Below are 16,712 nucleotides of genomic sequence, written 5' to 3' on the forward strand. Positions count from 1 at the left end.
ATGTTAGTAACTCACTGATCTTTCTTCTACTGGAGATTGAAGTAGAAGTTTCAATATTTTGAAAAAATGCTGAAGGGATAAGTTCTTGTCAGGGGATGGCATCTTTCTTCTTGTAGGACCAATAAAACTTGTATCTTATAGGGAGTGTATAAGTTGTAGATAAGATGATGAGAAAAAAACAAAAAGTATCTTAAAATAGTATTTCCTTGCCATTCTATAAAGTTCTAGAATCTCTAATATATCTTCACATGAACCATGCTGTTTAATCCCTGAAAATAAGCTGATTTGTGCCCCCATTCCCAAATTCATATGTTCACATATTGAAGCCCTAACCCTCAATGTGAATGTATCTGGAAACAGGGTTTTTAGAAGGTAATTAAGGTTAAATGAGGTCATAGGGGTGGGGTCCTAACCCAATAGGCCTCATAAGTAGAGGAGGAGAGAGCTCTCTCTCCATGTGCACATACTGAGCTCTCAACAGAAACTGACCCTGCTTAACCTCGATCTGGGACTTCCAGGCTTTCAAAACTGTAAGAAATAAATTTCTGTTGTCTAAGCCAACCAGTCTATGGGATTTTGTTTTGCAGCCTGAGCAAATTAATACAGTAGGTAAATTTGGGCAGTTCTCTTGTGATCTTTGAACCTCAGTTTCTCATTGCCAAAATGAGTAAAATATCTATTTCATGGAGTTGTTGTGAGGATTAAATGAGATGTTTGTATAGTATTTATCAGAGTGTCTGATGCATAACATGCACTCAGCTACTGATATCTATTATTAATACTTATTGATATGCCAATTCAGTAGATGGACATTTAGAGAGTATTGCATTTGCCTAGGTCATACTGTTTGTTTAGTAATAGAGTTGGGTCTAGTAATGAAAGCCCCTGACACCCGTTGTTACTTCGCTGGAGTTTTCACAGTCATTCTCCCTCTGTGTGATCTGTGGATACGTTTTTGAGATGCTTCATTTCGGAGATGAGGTAGGTTGTTATGAAAAGTATAGTTTTAGGAGTCACACAAGCCTAGCTTTAAATCCAAGCTCTGATGTCTAGGGGTTATATGACCTTGAGAAAGTTACTTAGTATCTCATTTTTCACATTTGTGAAAGAACTTAGGTTTCTCATTTGTGAAAGAGAGAAAAGAATCTACCTTAAGGTTGTTCAACACACAAACATGCATATAAATATACATATATTGGTGTAGGCATAGATATTTATATAGAGAGGGCTAGTAGACTGAATGTCTAATACATAAGGTATTCAATAAATAATATTTAATTGTCTTAGATTTAAGGTGAGATTTTCATAGAATAATCGTTTTTGTTTTTTAAACATAATACAGTTAAGAAAATTCTAATTTGAATAAAAATTTAAATAATTATGTTTATATCAAAGAGCTGGGATAGGTATTCAATTCATTTCTTTTATTTCCAAAATACACAATAAATGACAAAAGGTAAAATTTTTAGGCTTTCAAAACTGACAATTTCACATGTATGAATATCTAAGAAAGTTTTCTGAAACTATTCAGAAATTACCCCAAAGCCAGATTTAGAATTTTTCATTGGGTAGGCTTATGTCTAGGTGCTGGTATATTGCCATTTTATCACCAAAGAACCACAGATATCTTTTGGAAAAATTAGAATAACATTCAATACGGAGCCTGTTGATATATATCAAGCACATTTCTTTTTAAGTATTTTGTTCATAATGTAATAAGAACAGGATGTTTATTCTGGAAAGCTTTCTTCTTAGAGTGGATTGCCTGACAATAGGCTCTGAGATGGAGAGTTGCATGTAGATTTACAGAGGAGTGCTCTTGGGTGATAGACCTGTAAGGAAGTGAGGAAGGCAGGATTGGGTAAGAAGAGAAGCTTACTTGCAGTGTGGTTGCAACTGAGGCCTGATAGGAGCCAATGGGGCTGGGGCTGGAGTGTCCTTGAACTGGATTGGCCCTTCAGAGTTGTTGCAAACTGAGACAAGGGGCTTGACCTTTATACCTTAATGTCGTTCCCCTCACTGCGGGGCTTCCTGTGGGAGAGGGCATGAACTTGGGTGAGGCAGTTCCCTGTGGCCAAGGGCTGTGAGTGTCAGCAGAGGCCATTGTTAGCGGTGCTGAGGGATGGCTGGGCCTGACCCTCAAGTGGGATCTGTGTGGACTAACACAGTGTCCACTATAGTTTGTCTCTAATTGTTGCTTATGTCTTAGTTGAAACAATAATTTTATGTCGTGTCATCAAACCTTATTCCTGAGGTGATAGCCATGTCATCATAAAGAGAAAAATGTGAATTTGAGGGATGGGAAGGTGGTGGTGGGGACAACAAAGGGGTTAATCATATTCATAAGAGAGATATTGCACTCAAACGAATTTTATAATTAAAAAAGAGGCCTGTTCCCCAAAGTGTAAAAAGTGGTAAGCCAATTTGTTTCCAAATGTAATGTTTTTCTATAAGACAGAGCACTTGCTTAAATATGCACATTAAGGCCCAATGGATTATATTGATATATTTGTATCACCCTTTGATCTGTCTCATACACAACAGCCATGGCTATTGGTTTTTCACATATTGTGCTTGAATATTTGCATATTTTTTTTAGAACCATGGGACTACTGAAAAACAGCATTTGAATGAGCTTCCAGATTATCTTCCCAATGTTATCAAAATTCTTTCACTAATATAATATAATGATGAGTTTTCAACCTGTTTCGTTTTCTTGATAAATCTGTCAAAACGTCATCAAAACTTGAAATCTAAACCTTCTTTATTTTGATTCCATTTCTCATTGCCTATCCATAAACGGCCTTATCAAGAATAATTGATCTCTTTTACTCATCTTAGAGATACTCATCCTAGAGAACCTTTTATCTGTGTCTTTTGTCCACTCATTCGAGAAATATCAAGGGTGTACCTTTCGTGTGTAATTAAGGAAGTGTGCTGGTCAATGGTGACACTTCCAGGCTCTTTCAGGAACTCATTATCTGTGAGGAAGTTTGTTTATTCCAAGGACTCTGACTTTCCTTCACCTCTAATTTGTTAGCATCCTTTATAGAGTAGATTCTTGTTCACTTTACTCTTACTCTCATTGAATCTTGTCAGAATATTCACATTTTTCTTAAAGTTAGGAGTTAGCTCCAGAACGTAGCCTGTTTTGAGTTTTGCCTAATAACGTGTATTGGACTAGAACCCAAGATCTCTGATTATAATTTTTGTAATTCCTGCGCCCATTGGGTTTTCCACAAAAATTCACTACCTCCAGTAGATCCACAAGCACGCCTTATATTCCTGAAGAGAGTTTTTCAAGAGTGGTCGTGAATTCAGGGCCTATTGTCCAGATCCTACCCACAGATACATTTTGTTTGGCTTACACAGTGTCTTAAAATTTTTGAATTAGTTGTGTGGCCACAAATGGATGGTGCTATAGTCATTGCTCTCTTGAGATGGAGAGTATACTCTTCTTTTGCCCCTAATCCTCACCATTAGCAATCTACCTTGTTCACTGACAGTGAAGCTAATTCTGTTTTCTTATATTTTGCCAGCGTCACCTACTTGTGAAACTATCTTGGAGTCTATTAGCAACTAAGTATGTGATTCCAGATATAGATAGTATCTCTGGTGCAACTATTAGAAGTTTGGCTTTTTAAATTAAAGTACTTTCCCCCATTTCAAATATACTAATATATGCTTTTTTATAAAAAATAGCTAAGTAAAGTGAAAAATACAAGAATTATTTGTAAATTACCTGTAATCCAATCAAACTTATTTTGGCAATCAAGGCTTACATATGTAATACAATCGGAGATTATAAAATAGTGTTTCTATCAGTGAATCTCTCATATTGCAAGTAACAGAAAGCTTAACTCAAAGAATGAAGAAAATTTAATGGCTCAAGTCACCAAAACGTTTAGAGCTAGGGCAGGTTTCACATGAGGCTCAATGGAGTTTCTCTATCCCTAAAAAGAAAAGAGATAGTAACTGAATAAGTTTCCTGTGGCTGCTATAATAATTTACTACAAACTTGGTGGCTTAAAACAACAGAAATTTATTCTTTCACAGTTTTGGAAACGAGAAGTCCTAAATCAGTATCACAGGGTTGAAATCAAGGCTCCAGAGGCTCTAGGAGAGTTCATTTCTTGCCTCTTCTAGCTTCTGGGGGCTGCGGGCTTTTTTTGGCTTGTGGCCAACATCCGCCTCTGTCTTCATATTACCTTCTCTTCTGTGTGTATCTTCTCTTTTCTTCTCTTCTCTTCTCTGCTCTCATCTTCTCTTCTCTTCTCACGTGTCAAATCTCCCTCTGCCTCTCTCTTATAAGGCCACTGTGATTGCATATGGAGCCCACCAGGATAATCCAGAATAATCTCTCCATCTCAAGATCCTTAATTTAGTCTCATCCACAAAGACCCTTTTTCCTTAAAAGGTAACATTTACAGGTTCCAGGGATTAGGACCTGATATCTTTGGGTGCCATTATTTAGTCCACTACAATAACTTACTCATTATTATAAAGATTAATCAATTAATACATACAAAATATTTAGAAATGTGCTATTAGATACAGTACTCTTATTGTTATTATTATCATTCTGTTTTGGCCATAGAGCCACTGCATGGCCTACTATTCATGGTATAGACAGATTCTTGCTTCCTTGGGCAAAAAAACCCTCAATAGGCCCAGCTGGCATAGATATAACAGGGTGAGCAAACATTCACCCTACTTAGTAGCATAGATGTAAGTCTGTTGCCCAAGCATTCACCTTAATTTATGGATACTTATTCTCCACGGAATTTGTCACCTTGTACTTTGTGTCTATATTTAACCATTCAGCATTTATGAATATTGGATACTAACTGTTTTAGGGGTAAGGCCTGATGTTTATCTGTGCTTGTATTTAAATTTATTTTATATTTATTTAATTAATTTAAGATGTATTTTTTTATAATGCCACACTATTCCTTTATGTAGGTCCTAAACTTCAGTGGAAATCAAATTGACAACTATTTTCTACTATTTTAAAGAACATTTGGCAAGGAAGGTGAATTAACTGATTACATGGGATATATTATTAATTGTTTAGCTTTTGGGAGTTATACATCATTTAGTTTCGTCTACAATGTTTGAGTACTGGAGTAAATAAGTTTGAGTGTTTATGATGCAATATTAAGCTTTCTCCACTTGGTGGCTACAGTGATTCAAGTTCTGATCAATTTTATCTTGAGAACTTTATTTTAGTTAGATTTCATTATCAGAACTATGTAAAAATTCTTTATTATTCACTCCTGTTAATATTTTTTCCTAACATATTATGACTATTGGCATTAAGTAGCTTATATTATACTCTTGGAAAACATTTTAAAGAGCTTTCTTGAATTTTGGCTTTTTAAATATCAGAATAGCTTCTTTCCATGTAGTGTGACAGTTGAATTCAATTAAATTGTTGAAAATAGCTAATTTATAGTTTTAGTTTTAAATTATTCATGAATTTTCAAAGATAATTTTCTGAGCAAAAGAATACTCCGCTTAATATTTTAACTTGGGAAATGTAAGAAAACATTATCTGAGTGCCCTAGAACTTGTAATACTATCTCTTTTGTAAGGTTTGTTAAGTAGATTGCTCTAGTGCTGTCTCCAGGTTGATAAGGGTCTAGAGTTGTCTCCAATGATTAAGAATCATGCTGTGCTTCCTGGTAGAATGAAGCACAGAGAGTTTTTCTTGTGTCTGCTTCTTTTCAATTGCCTTTAACTCAAAATAACCCTTATGCCAGAGTGGCAGATTTGGAGTTGGCATACTTTAAACCCCTCATCATTCTAAAGAGAATGATTCTAAAAGTTTCACCAGTGGGTACGCTAATAGCTGTAAATTTTTGATTAGTGCTCTTTTTTCATGTTGAATGAATAGCTTTCTATCATTATTTTGTTAAAAATTTCTATCGAACACATATTTAATTACATAAAGTTACCTTTCTTAATTAGTTGAAATGATTGTGCCTTTTTTCTTTCAGTGTTAATGTTAAATTATATAATTGAATTTTAACTTTGAAGAAATTTTTGCATTCTAGCTAACTTGGCAGACAATTTACCAATGATGTAAATGTGAAATTATGTGATTTAAGGCAAATTATGTCTTATATAAATGGGCTATATGAGTGTGAACCCCAAAAGTTGTTTTCCTTTTTTTGGTCTTGGCTATGCTTTTCCTCTTTCCCTGTCTCATTCTGCCTGATCCTGCTGCTGTTTGGGATCACCTTCCCAAATCAATCTGCTGCATCCACGTCCTTGATTCAGATTCTGCTTTTGGAGTAACCCATAATAAGAAATGGTATGTGTGTGTGTGTGTGTGTGTGTGTGTGTGTATGTGTATGTGTGTAGTTTTGTTATTCATTTCATTATTTACTATTATTTATTAAAATTTAGGTATTTATGATTTATTAAAAACTTACTCATAATGATACATAGCTACGTATATTTATACATATAATTTAAGAATATTCATGTGTATAAATTCATTTTCAGAACGAGACAATACTTACAATCAAGTCATTCTTTAAAATTCTTTAGTGCTTATTTAGTGCTTAAATTATACCACATTTTGTCAAGACAAAAATTAAATTTCTGACTTAAGGTTCTAATCTCGTTGTATTAAAATGACTAAATAAAATGAGCATTAGAGAGGGATAACTTATTTTGTTACCTTAACCTGTCCTCTGTATATCATAAACATTTTGATTGATTTTATAATAAATCTAGTTTATGATTCCTATTCATTGTTTCAAAGCTTTCTATCAGGTTATTTTCATCCTACTTTCTGGCTACTCATATGAATAAAATTTAAAAAGTAGCTGTTTCCATATTTTTGTTTTTTCTAGTCTTATTTATTCTTTTTGCTTTATGGTACCTATAATTTCTGGATCTATGTACTCCACGTTGGTCATACTACCTCCAGTTGCATTTGGGCATTGGGAGTCAGTCCTTGCTTTTTTCTCTGCCAGGCCTTGGGCATCACTCACACAGAACACGACATGAATAATGTCCCGGTAGTTGTGGAACAGAGGCCCTTGTTGATCCTCAGAGAAAGTGATTTCAACACCTGTGCAATTTCTTCTGCTCTTCACTTACATATATGTAAAGAATGTGCTAATACCTTCATTTCTTGGTTTTTCAGACTTTACTGTTATCTAATCCCCTTATAAAATGAGGATTTAACTGTCATACAAAATTCCTCCTGATTTAATTATATCACAAGTTTTGGTTTATTCAATATTCAGGGATTATATTATTATCATTAGTAATTATTATTCAGAGCTCAGTCACATAGAAATTGGTCACATTCCCTTTCTTATACAGATTTTAATTTAGCCCAGAGGCTACAGTAACCTCATTTTTGGGGGAAAATTTCTAGATGTCTATCACTAATTCTCTTGCAAATTCTCAGAAAAAGCTGGAAAATTCTCAATAGGTCAAAACATCTGGGAACTTATCAGTACCATGCTTTTTCCTTTGCCTTCTGGCAATGTCCGTCTTCCTGTTTTCTAGGCTGTTGGTTGTTCTTTTGGCTTGCTGCATAGTTGTCTCCTAGGAAATTCCTTTCATCATCTTCCTAGGAATTCCCTTTGCCTCTCTTGGGTTTTAAATCTCTTGTCTCTAGAATCCCATATCTTCCTTTTTCATGATGAACTTCCTTGTTTCACTGGAAACTCTGTAAAGGAAAGTGTTCCATTTTGGAGGAACTGGGGAGATTTCTCAGAGGAAATGAAAATTGAACTGGGTTTGAAGAATGTGTAGGAATTTTCCAGAAAAGACTGTTACATACAGAGAAAATAGCATGTATAATGACTCATAAGCATTAAAGACCTGACAAGTGGATCAGTGAGAAATTCAATAGGTTTATTAGGTATAAGCGTTTGGGGAGGTAGAAGTTGATGCTGTAGTGTGTGGCCAAATTTTCAAGAGCAAAATGTGACAAGCTAAAGATTTTGAAACTTTATCTTCAAGACCATAGCGATCTGAAAGAAGTTTTTAAAAGAAGAGACATGATTATATAACAAATACTTTCTAATGAAGGTAATTCTGGGAGCATTCTAGAGAGTGGACCAGAGCGGAAGCAGAAGGGGGCAAGGATGGCAGTTAGAGATTGTTGAATTAGTCTAGTTGAGAGATGATGAAACAATTTTAGTAAATATGGAGGCAAGAGGCTCAGCCAGATTTGAGAAAAATCTTAGAGACAGAAGTGAAAGGACATGCCAACTCATGAGAGGCTTGAGAGGAAAGGTGTCTTTGAGGAAGACTGCTGTTAACTCTGATAGAGATTATACGAGGAGGAATAAACTAAAAATGGGAAAGGAGGAAAATAAGTTTAGTATGCGTATTTTAAGGTTTGAAGACCATGGCAAAACACTGAGATGGAAATACCTGGCACTCAACTGAAATATGAAAAGATTATTATTATCAATATTGGGTTGTGGCAATACAGGATTATGAGATTATTCCAGGTGGGGAAGGTTATCAGCATCATCTAGAGAATATTTTCAAAATATTGCTTCTTTTCCTCTTCTGGAGATTCTGATATATTTTCTCCTAGGTGAAATTCAAGTGTAGGGAGTTTTATTCTTATGATTTAGTTTTTAACTTTCCTTTTAGTAAGAGGCGATAATTTTGAATGTGTGATGTTTTCTAATGACCTTCAGATCATTATCTGATCTTTGTATATTTGCCTTTCTCTTACTTTAGACACAGCAGCAGTGGTTCCAGAAAAGGGGTATGCTCTTCAAATTCAAAATTTCTATTTTTCAGGCTAAAATTGTCACTCTCTAATTTGAATGATAGATTGTCTATATGAAATGGATTTGACCTGACTAAAGCCATTAAAGATATATTTGCAGAAAAAATAAACTTGATTCTTTTTATTTATCTAAACTTAAAACCTCAATTTAGATTTTAAGTTGCTCTCAATTACTTGCTAATGTATTCTTGAAGTTAAATTATATACACTTACATTGTCATATTCTGAGGATTGCCAAGTTTTGATATGTCACACTGACGTAGGCAAGTGTTAACCTTATTTTATTTGCCAGAAACGGCAACCTAGATTTCAAATGAATTTACCAAGTGGGTAAACGACAGAGTTTGGAATAAAATTTTAAATTTTAACATCTACCTTATCGACTGAAAAACACGTTTGTAAGCAAACAGCATTTTCCCCTAAACACCTAAAATTTGTCTGTATTTTCCTTGAGCAACACACAGATAGTGAACTGAATGAAAGCAATCTTTTTCACTAGTTATGTTTTTTTAGGGTGGCGTCATGTTTGAGAAGCAGTTTTCAGGATTAATTATTTAACCATGTCACCTTTCCTGTAAGCATTTATGTAAAAGTTTCCACAATACACAAAAATGATCTTAGTGACAACATGAATTAAGACTTGATTTGGTGAGAGAGGGAAATGAGCCAAAGGTGTTCTCATACAGAGTTTTGTAAAGCTGTTTTGATTCTTCTGCTTGTATCACAAAATGAAATCAAAGCTGAATACCATCTGATTCCTCACGGTTAGTGTCTTCTAGACACTATATTAGAAACTATATTAGGAACGTCTCCTTGACTGATTTTACAGCTTTTATGATTCAACAGAATTATTCTTTTCAAAAAAGAATCTATTTACTGGTCATTGGCAAAATGCAATTATGTTATTTCCCTAGTTCATTCATTAATTTAACAAATATTTACTGAGCTGTTACTCTGTACTAGGAAAGTCATTATTTTGTAAGAGTAACATAATAGTGCCTGTTGCTTTGGTAACTTAGGAGGATTGAACTACTGCTTTCAGGATGTCTGGAAGACTTTACCATTCTGAGATTAAGGCCATGATGGAAATGCTGAATACATAATAATGATTTTCACTTTTAGTTTCCGGGTTGAATTTCATGAAAATCTGGAGCATATCAAATCAAATTTATATAAAATATATGCATATACATATGCATATAGGAACTTATATATATTTATTACTTAATATCTGGTATCTGGCTTTGGTGAAAGCCTATAATTATTAACTAGTTGAAATTGCCAAATTATTTCTAGCTTAATCCTATCTTATATTTATATCTTAATCCAATCCTATAATATATGCATATTGTATTATTCTAGTATTACTGTCTGTCCCCATCTTCCCCTTCCCTTTCAACAAGAGAACACTACAAAAACAGTGTTCCAATAAGGAATAGTCATTTCTTCTCTGAGCATTTGTGCTTGCAGTGCCTTTATCAAAAGTATTTGCTTTGCAAATACTCCTTTGCTAGATATTCATTGTGACAATATAAATGGTAATAATAACAGTTGCCATTTATTAAATATTTAACATCTTGCTGGGCACCATGCAAAAACTTTGCATCTATCATCTCAAACAAATAAACAAATAAACAAAAGCCCAAGGTCGCTCCATTCTTTTTAGGTACACTCATCAATGGATCCTTAGTTTCTCTTGGCAATCTAGTTGTTGGTTACTGTTTGATGTTATATTTCAAGGTATCCTTAGATTTTTTCCTTTTGTTCTGTGTTAAGTGGGAGATTAAAAACAAACAAATAAACAAAATCTTCTAATATTGTCCTGTATTATCTCTTAGATGACAATTGCGTGCAAGTCCAGAGAGGATCTTCATGTGTGCAAATCAATTTAGTGATTTTATCCTCGAGGATGTGCCAGGGAGCCAGACAGTGATGGTGCCCTGTTCTCACTTGGCAGCACAGTGACTACACTGTTGATGTGCCTTCCTTTTCTTGCCTGTGCTCTTTTGAGGGGTCTGGCTAGTTTCAAGGGCACTGTTATTGGATTCAGCATTGCCTCTAGACTTGGGGGTCCTTCGTACACTCCTGATTTAGAAAGGGATGTTTGAATGGCTCTGTCTCTCCTGTTTCTATAAAAAAAGAAACAGGGCTAATAGTTTTATGGAAACCTCATCTGCTGTTTGAATGAATTTCATGATAAATGCATGGAACCAAGACCAGTATTGATATTGCTTTCTAGTTTGGGGGCCTAATAAAAATCTTAATCCTTCTCAGAAAATATGGAATTGCCATGTCAATAAATCTTGTCAGATGCCTAAACAAGAAGTCAATATTTATTAAATAGACTCAAGAATGGGACTTAGTCTTCTGTATGTTCACTATAAAAGCTAATATGCTGATGGTACTCGGCCAGTGTAAATGTGATTCACTAAATGTTCTTAAATAGGCATAATAGATTATACAGGAACACTAATAATTACTAACTATGACTGAAATCCATTTCAGTTCATCATGGAATTCTATATCCTTCAAGGAACTTTCTATCAGTAACTAAATTATACAAAAATTCAATATTCTCCAACAGTTTTCCTTCAATCAAATGAAGTGTAGTCTTCTCTGGATGACTTAAACAAAGGATGACTCCATTCACAGTTATTCTTGTGTGTGTGTGTGCACGTGTATGTGTGTGTGTGTGACAAGATATTTAACTTGAAGGAAATTAAAATGAATGGTCAATTAGGTATCAAGATACAATAGATGTGAAGTTAGGAAGTGAGATGAAATAATATGCGATATTGAAAGGAAATGTCTCACAACCCTTGGACTACTTCACTCAAAGTCACCTGTGAGTGAGTGAAGGAGAAAGAATTGGTGACCAGATTTTTCTAGAGATAGCTGATGCCTTACTCTGAGTCCCCATCCCTGGAGGGTGGGAGGAGTGCTAACTCCTTTACCTCTAAGAAGAGTGCCTTTCTACAGGGCTAGAAGGAGAGCTGAAGATGTCACTCTTACAGATCGTGTGCTAGGGTTTGACTCTGCCTGGAACCGTGGAAAATGAGACTTGAGATGACAAACTGCTCTGAGAGTCAAGCCTGGAGAGTGCTGTTATGTTGGGATCTGCCCCTACTATAAGAGTTTGTCCAGTCAAGATATATAGGAATTTCCCTATGGATCTGACATGTGTCATGCAGGAGAGCAGGCACGCAGACATCTGGGGTCTTGTTCAACAAGGCCTCTTGGAGTGGTAGATGGACCACTTTAGCAGGAAAAATGTGGAGGTGACTGCCTAGAGGCTGAGGAAGGCGTGGCAAGTGACCACCTGGAATAGAGGTGCATCTGCCTGGTTGCAGGTTATACAGCAGCAAGAGGTCCTGCAAGACAACTCAGGCAAGCTTAGGAAAGCACCACATGACACAAAGGGGCTAATGTCCACCAGTCCCAGGGAGTGTAAAGCCAGCGTAAAATGATGTCAATTTCTTTTTTTTTTTTTTAAAGCCAGGATTCCTTTATTTATTTATTATTTTTGTGAGGAAGATCAGCCCTGAGCTAACATCCATGCTAATCCTCCTCTTTTTGCTGAGGAAGACCGGCTCTGAGATAACATCTATTGCCAATCCTCCTCCTTTTTTTTTTTCCCCAAAGCCCCAGTAGATAGTTGTATGTCGTAGTTGCACATCCTTCTAGTTGCTGTATGTGGGACGCGGCCTCAGCATGGCCAAAGAAGAGGTACGACGGTGCGCAGCCGGGATCCCAACCCGGGCCGCCAGTAGCGGAGCGCGGGCACTTAACCGCTAAGTGACGGGGTGGCCCCAAATGATGTCAATTTCTACTTCCACTTTCCAGCCAGAGGGGGACTGCAAAAGTCATTCCTCAGCTGGGAAAGCAGACTGGGAAAAAAAGAGAAAAGGCCCATCCCCTTCTGTACCTATGGCTCTGAAACAGACCAGAGCCGGGGAAGGGGAGATCTTGGGGGCAATTGATTAAAACATTGGAATTGACTTTCTATTTTCTGAATTGAGACTCACTGAGATTGTTTACAGCTGTAGAACTGTCCATTACTTAAGAATGAGCTGAAAACTCAAGGGGTGCACTATAGTTTCATCGAGTGGCAGGCAATATTACCCTCACTGAATGTTTTTTAAAAGGGAAGGAAAAGGAACAGCTGAAGCAAGCATGGCAAAATCTTGATAACTACTGAAGATGGATGGTGAGTGTATGGGGGGGTTGGTTATACTTCTCTCTCTACTTTTATGTGTGTTTGAAATTTTTAAGTAAATATTTTTAATACGTAAAGGACTGATAGGAAACAAAAGGTAGATTGCATTTTTATTATCACTTGTGTTTGTTTAATATATGTGTTTGATTACATGTATATGTACTGTTATGCATAATTAAATCCCATTTTTAATTAAACTTGAAATAGAATCAAATAATTAACTTTCTACTAGCTTTTTGCTGTAGAATGTTAAAAAGTGAGAATTGAGGGTTGTATTTTTATTAGAATCATCAGGTTTTCTTTTATCAAAATTTTGGTTGGGCTCCATTTTTCTTTAGAGTCTACGAATCATTGCTAGTCTGCATAATTAATTCAAAAACATTTATTGAGAATCTTTTATGTAAAACACTGTAGTTGCTTTTATCACAAAAAAATTTGAATATGATGTGGATTTTGAGAAGCAGAATGTGATAAAAAATATGTACATATACATTTTTATATACATAAATAAAATCATTTGGTAACATAGAAGAAGGAAAGACTAATCCAGATTGGGTTATCCTTCTTAGGAAAGATGGCATTTGAGGTTGGCTCTGAAAGATGGATAGATTCTCCAAAGGCTTAAATGGGCTGGGATGTATGGCATTACAGATAAAAACAGCCAGGCACATTATATGAATGAAACCACTTGTGCAAACATGCTAAGACAGAAATAGGCAAAGGTGTGTTTGGGAAATGATACATCTGGTCTAATTGAAGTTGAGATTTAGTGAGAAGAATATGGCTGGAAACCAAGTTGGAGTAAATTTCCAAGGGATTTATATGCCTTGATAGGAAATTTAGACTTTTATTCTAAAGATACTGAAGAACATAAAAATTGGTTTGAACATAGGAGTGATATTCTCTTACTCCATTTGGGCTGCTATAACAGAATACCATAGACTGAGTGGCTTATGAACAACAGAAATTTATTTCTCATGGTTCTGGAGGCTGGAAGTCCAAGATCAGGATGCCAACAGATTCAGTGTCTAGTGAGAACCTGCTTTCTGGTTCATAGATGACCATCTTCTCACTGTCCTCATAGGGCAGAAGGGGCAACAGAGCATTCTGGGCTTCTATTATAAGGGCACTAATTCCATCCACGAGGGCTCCACCCTCATGACCTAATCACCTCCCAAAGGACCAACCTCCAAATACCATTATATTGAGGATTAAGTTTTATGAATTTTGGGGGGACACAGCCTGTAGCAGATATGTTCAATACAAGAATGTCTGGGGCTTTAATTAAGCCTCAGTGGTAAAGTGTATTAGAAAGAAGAGAGATTTCGTGAAGAGAATTGAGGGGTTATTACAATATCTCAGCTGAGAAGTCCTGCATGTGGGTGATTTGAGAGTAAATGGAGAAGATAGATAGAAGAGACATCTGAATCACACTACCTGTGCAGTGTTTGGGGGGTAATGACTGGAATTATTTAGTAAGAACCAGCTCATTTAAAAATAATCTTCTGCTTTTTTGGGTGGAATAATTTCTACTTAAGCTTGATAGTCAAAAGATGTATAAAAGCACTCCAGTATCATTATACAGAAATTAATTCTAACAAGATTAATAAATTGAAATTTTCTGTTGTACCACATAGACTATTTTATCTTCCACAACATTATCTTTGAAATGACTTTGTGATCTAGAAAGAGGAAAAGATTCACATTAAGTTATTTCATTTCATTTAGGACCATAGATTAGATGGCATTTGTGATTTAGTTCTTCTTCCTGAATGAAAATAAATGTTGAAGTAATTACCAGATGAAGTTTAGGTATACATTGGCAAATATACATCATATTATACTTGGAAAGCAAATAATCAAATAGAAAATAGACTACTTAGGAATAAATTATAAAAATGGGTAAAATTATATATTTATGCAGCAGCAATTTTATTAAGCTATGTTGATGATATTAATAGGGATTATTAAGCTATTTTAAGATAAAACTTATTTATTTAGGAAAAACCCATACTAACATAGATTTTGGATAATGCGATCTTTCTCTACCAGGTTCCTTTTAATTTGAAGCAAGCCTGGTAAAGATTGATAACCTCTGGGAATGCTTGATATTGATGTTTTACTTCTGGGATACACATCATGTATTTTGTGGGATGTGTATGAATAGTAATTGATGACCTAGAAAGAAGATTTATTTTAATTTATATTTTTCTTTCAAATATGCATTTGTTAAAAATCCCATAGAGCTTCTTGTTTTCTTTCCATGAGTTCATTTCCTGCTAATCTCATGACTATGATGACATGACATTCATTTTCTCCAAACATTTTCAGGGCAATCAAATTCCAGAGTCATTCACAATGGGCTCAGTGAATTTGGCATCAACGAGGGGATAGTTTTAATATGTTTGATTAGTACAAGTGAGCTGATGTAGAAAGAAAATATGAAATATGAAATGGAAGGATAAGAGATCCAACTCAAGGGGATCAATAAGGTGGTTTTGTAATGGTCCAGGCAAGAGGCATTGAGAACCTCATTTTCTCGTAGGGTGGATCATATTTAGTTATAATCCTTGATGTGGAAATGTGCTTCCTAATGTTGTCCCACTTTTGAAAGTGCATCTTACCTTTCTCAGAAAAATTATTGCATAAGGAATCTGGAACCAAACACAAAAACAAAGCCACAAAAATACCACAGGATAAAAAGTCCTATGTTGTTAAGATTTTAAGTTAATCCTTTTCTAGCCTCTGTAAGCGTAAGTAGGAACTCCTTATTGTCTGAAGATATTCTACAAGCACGGGTTAAAAAATACAAAAAAAAAAAAAAAACCCTCATGGTTGCATTTCTATTCATTTTAAAGTAACAATTAAAAAATGACATAGCACCCACATCTGTGTAAATCATGGCAGAAAATGACTTGTATATACTTTTAATATTTTTCTAGTGTATGATTTATATAATGACTATTGTTTTTTTCAATAAAAGAATAATCTTAAGCACATAACAATATTCTTAAATTTCACCTTAAACTTCGTTTATCCAAATTGTGTCTCCTCCGTGGAGTGCTTTTACAGCAGGCTCCCATCATCTTTTCCTTACAGGTGCTCTGCCTGCTTTGCTCAGATGACTCGGGCATATGTGTGCCTGCCAGCTAAATAATATAGTTGCACAAGGAGTCTTTCATTATTCTCCTTGCATTTGCAACTTGAAAGGTTCTTGCATATCTAAAGATCATGCAGGGGTTTTATTTTCAGACTGCCTGTGTCCCTAGGGCTGTTTCCTCCTTTGTTTCCTCTTGCCATTGGTTTTGAGTCTAGGTCAATGCAGTAAATGAATGAGGAAAAATGCACAATAGCCTTCCCTCCCTCCTCACTCTGTGGAAATCTTTTGATACTGAAACAATAGAATAATAATTCAAATTTTCTGTGTACATAATGTTCCTTACCACCATTTATAATTAGCAATTGTGAAAGGGATGATATTAATCATTTTATGCTAGAATAATTAAAAATATTAAAATACCTGTTCAAACCTGCAATCTGAACAAAAGTTAAAATAAGGAAGATACTAAAAAATGCATTAATTGGTATCTTACTCTTTTGTTTCTGCATTTAAAGCCTTTTTTACAGACAAGCTTTTGGAAAAGGTGGAATAATTTTATTTTTTAATAGTTTCTCCATATTAGAATTTTAATTTTTAGTATTATAACTGACTGGTAAAGC

The sequence above is a fragment of the Diceros bicornis genome, chromosome 1, assembly GCF_020826845.1.
Source record: "Diceros bicornis minor isolate mBicDic1 chromosome 1, mDicBic1.mat.cur, whole genome shotgun sequence".
NCBI classification, from domain to species: Eukaryota; Metazoa; Chordata; class Mammalia; order Perissodactyla; family Rhinocerotidae; genus Diceros; species Diceros bicornis.